We start from the raw sequence: 4,353 nt of genomic DNA on the forward strand, positions 1-4,353 counted from the left end.
GGAAGTGAATCCAGAGAGAGTGCAGATTCTGGAAAGGTTGGCCCAGGTCTCTCTCTCTCTCTTAAAGACATTGACATCCTTTGCTCCCTCAGTTGACACATTTATTTGTGTGGCTAAAAGGATGGTCTCTTTCCTAATGTTCACAATTAAAGGGGTGGTTTCCCCAGGAGATGGCTGACATATAAGGGGCCAGTAAATTAATATAGGACAGAGCTATGTCTAATGTTGTGATAGGGAACAGATTAAATATATTATTTGTAGTCCTATAATTGAATTCATTTATTATCCTTTCCAGCCTTGTAGTATAGGACTGTAGCTGTGTAAACATTTCCAGTTATAGGGTCATTACGGCACAGAATGAGTTAATTTGGCAACTCAAGTCCATGCTGACTCTCTGTGGAATAATCCAGTCAGTCCCATTCCCCTTCTATATCCCCGGTCCCCTGCAAGTGTATTTCTATCAAGTGTCCATTGAATTTCATTCTGAAATCAATGATCATCTCCAGTTCCACTATCCACAGACGCACTGAATTTCAGGTCATGATCACTCACTCCTAACTACTGTTGTTTTTTGCATCCCCCCATACCTCTAATCATGCAATGCATTTTATATTATATTACAACATTTGTACTCCTGTAATGTGTTCATACATATGGCTCACAGCTCTGTTTGCTGGACTGGCAGTGCTGAACATGGATCTGTCAATCGGGATGAATTTGCACCTTCAGGAGAATTGGGAGGTTGTATATTAGGTACAGCAGAGTGAGATTGGAGGGAGAGTGTGTGGGACAGAGATTTACAGGTTTTGGGGAACAGGAGAGAAAGAATGTTTCTTGAAATTAGAATTGTCGATCCTGAATTTCTATCCTGTACTGACAGTAAACTCCTTTTGCAGCATATTAGAGGGGCAGGATTTGCAGACAGAAATCTCAAACCAAAAATCACATCAAGCTCTCATTGTGTCATTCAATTCATCAGGACCTGAACATAATTGACCTTTGAATGTGGAGAAACATTTGTCCGTTCTGTCTGTGAGGAAAGATTCTAAACATTGGTGTGATTGGAAAAGCACCGAGACACACACACCCGAGTGAGAGTGTTCCAGTGCACTGACTGTGGAAGGAGTTTTAACCAGTTACACAGCCTGAAAAAAAAATCGCACCATTCACAGCGGGGAGAGACTGTACATGTGTTCTGTGCATGTATGAGGCTTCAACTGATCGTCAAACACAGAGAGACATAAGGACACCCACACCATGGAGAAACCATGGAAATGTGGGGACTGTGGGAAGGGATTCCGGAACCCGTCTGTGCTAGTAATTCTTAAACCAAAATTCACGTTAGCATCTGCCAGACTTACTCGATTCATCAGGACCTGAATATCATCGGCCTTTCAAACTAGAAGGAGAGATGATTGTCTGTTCTGTCTGCTTCAAAATGTTTCAAACATCAGTGTGGTTGGAAAAGCACCCCAAGTGAGAGTGTTCCAGTGCACTGACTATGGAAAGAGCTTTAAGCAGTTACACAGTCTGAAAAAACATCACACTGTCCACAAAGGGGAGCCACCACACATGTGTTCTGTGTGTGGACAAGGCACCAATTGATCAACAAACGTGGAGATACACGAGGGCACACACACCATGGAGAAACTGTGGAAATGTGGGGATGGTGGGAAGGGATTCCAAACCACATCTGTGCTGGAAACTCATCGACACATTCACACTGGGAAGAGGCCATTCACCTGCCCTGTGTGTGGGAAGGGATTCACTTATTCTTCACACGTAGTGGCACACCAGGTCGCTCACACCAGGGAGAGGCCGCTCACCTGCTGTGTGTGTGGGAAAGGATTCACTCATTCATCCCACCTAGTGGCACACCAGATAGTTCACACCAGGGAAAAGCCATTCACCTGCTGAGTGTGGGAAAGGATTCACTCAGTCATCCCACCTACTGGTACACCAAGTAGTTCACACTGGGGAGAGGCTGTTCACCTGCTCTGTTTGTGGGAAGGGATTCACTCAGTCATCCCACCTAGTGACTCACCAAGTTGCTCACACCAGGGAGAAGCCATTCTCCTGCTCCGAGTGTGGGAAGGGATTCACTCAGTCATCCCACCTCATGGCACACCAGGCAGTTCATACCCAGGAGAGGTCGTTCACCTGCACTGAGTGTGGGAAGGGATTCACTCAGTCATCCCACCTAGTGACTCACCAAGTTGCTCACACCAGGGAGAAGCCATTCATCTGCTCTGAGTGTGGGAAGGGATTCACTCAGTCATCCCACCTAGTGGCACACTAGATAGTTCACACCACGGAGAAGCCATTCACCTGCTCCGAGTGTGGGAAGGGATTCACTCATTCAACCCACCTAATGGCACACCAGGTAGTTCACACCAGGGAGAAGCCGTTCACCTGCTCTGAGTGTGGGAAGGGATTCACTCAGCCCACACACCTAATGTCACACCAGGTAACTCATACCAGGGAGAAGCCATTCACCTGCTCTGTGTGTGGGAAGGGATTCGCTCAGTCATCCCACCTAGTGGCACACCAGGTGGTTCACACCAGGGAGAGGCCGTTCACCTGCACTGAATGTGGGGAGGGATTCACTCAGTCTGCGCACCTAGTGGCACACCAGGTGTTTCACACCAAGGAGAGGCCGTACACCTGCACTGTGTGTGGGAAGGGATTCGCTCAGTTATCCCACCTGCTGACACATCAACAGGTTCACAGTGGAAAAGATCATTCACCCGCTCTTGATGTGGGAAGGATTCACTCGGTCATCCCATCTGCAGACACAACGGCAAGTTCACACTGGAGAGAGGCCCTTCATTTGCTCCATGTGTGGGAAGAGATTCGCTCTTTCATCCTACTTGCAACAACAGGGCCACACCGGGGCGAGGCCGTTTGCCTGCTCTGAGTGTAGGAAGGGATTCACTCGGTTAACCAGCCTGCTCAGACTTTGGGAGTTAATTGTGTCAATTGAGGTAAAATATATACAGGTGCAGAACATTTATTGGATGGTTACTTGAGCACATATAAAAAGACACTACTGACACATAATGGGGTGTATTCAGGAGGTATATACCTGTAAGGTTTCACACTGTGAATAAATCTATACAAAGCAAAGACTGGCTCCAGTTTCTTCCTTCACCATCAGGCTGTCAGGATTATAACATGGTAACAGAGAATACTTGTCTAATGGTGGAAGTTGGAAACTAAAGGAAAATAAAATTTCAGACAAAAGCTTACAATCTGAGTAGCTTTTGTGAGAAATGGCTGAAAACAAGCGGAAATTGTCAGGGAATTGCTCTGAAGAAGGGTCATCTGGACTCGAAATGTTAACTCTGTTTCTCTCTCCACAGATGCTGCTAGACCTGCTGAGTTTTTCCAACCCTTTCTGTTTTTGTGTCAGATTTCCAGCATCTGCAGTAATTTGCTTTTATATTATGGAAATTGTCAGGGTCTGATTACCCGCCGATGTTCTTGGAGTCTGAGCCACACGACCAGTGGAAGAATGAAGTGGAGATGTAGACATGGGTTATGTCCCTACCAAGGAGGAAACAAGGTCTGGTCTTGGCATTGTCACTTCCCAACAAAAGTAAAATCAGAAGCAAAGTATTTAGTGAGCTGGATGCCTGTCAGTTGGATACTGAAGAAGGTTTGGATCTTCTATTCAGGTTCATTGATGAGATTTACAAGAAAGATGATCTACTGGATGTCTATGAAGCATAGTTGGACTTTGACAGGTTTCAAATGAGGGTGAAAACATCTTTAGCAGATCTGGATATCACAAGAGACAGGATTGGAACAGGTGAATGAACCCCAGGAATGACCAAGGAACAATTAACAGGTATTTCAGATCTGACTCAAAATATTATTATGTGATGAACTGCCCAAAGTGGAAAATCAGGGTCTTTGAAATGACACATGACACAGAGAATTCTGAGGCTGAAGATGATGTTGATGATGATGATCACTCTGAAGGAATTGTACTAGTTACAAGGAGCTTTGGTCCAGTGATGATTGTGTTCATCACAGACTCATTCAACTGTGCTATGTTAGTGGCTGCACCTTGACAGTATGTGGATCAGTTGGTGAAAATGTTATCCAGATTCACCTCGTAGTGAGGATTGACACGAGGAGTATGAAAGTTCGCCTTGTCTTTGGTGATGTGAACACACTGACGTCACTAAAAAGAGTGGGGATTTTTGCAAAATAGCTGGAGTCAGCCACTTTATCAGGACTGGTGTATTCTCCAGTGTGATACCCTTACTGTTGAGTAAACTTCCAAAAAAGGCACAAATGCAACTGGACATTGAGCAAGATAAGGCAACTGTTTTTGGAAAGTCAGTG

The 4,353-nt window shown here is 45.3% G+C and overlaps 1 pseudogene; it reads left to right on the forward strand.

The window, feature by feature from the left end:
• The first annotated feature begins 653 nt into the window (after positions 1-653).
• On the forward strand, positions 654-4,076 carry LOC121273610 (annotated as a pseudogene).
• The last annotated feature ends 277 nt before the right edge of the window (positions 4,077-4,353 follow it).

Source organism: Carcharodon carcharias (genome assembly GCF_017639515.1).
Source record: "Carcharodon carcharias isolate sCarCar2 chromosome 27 unlocalized genomic scaffold, sCarCar2.pri SUPER_27_unloc_1, whole genome shotgun sequence".
NCBI classification, from domain to species: domain Eukaryota; kingdom Metazoa; phylum Chordata; class Chondrichthyes; order Lamniformes; family Lamnidae; genus Carcharodon; species Carcharodon carcharias.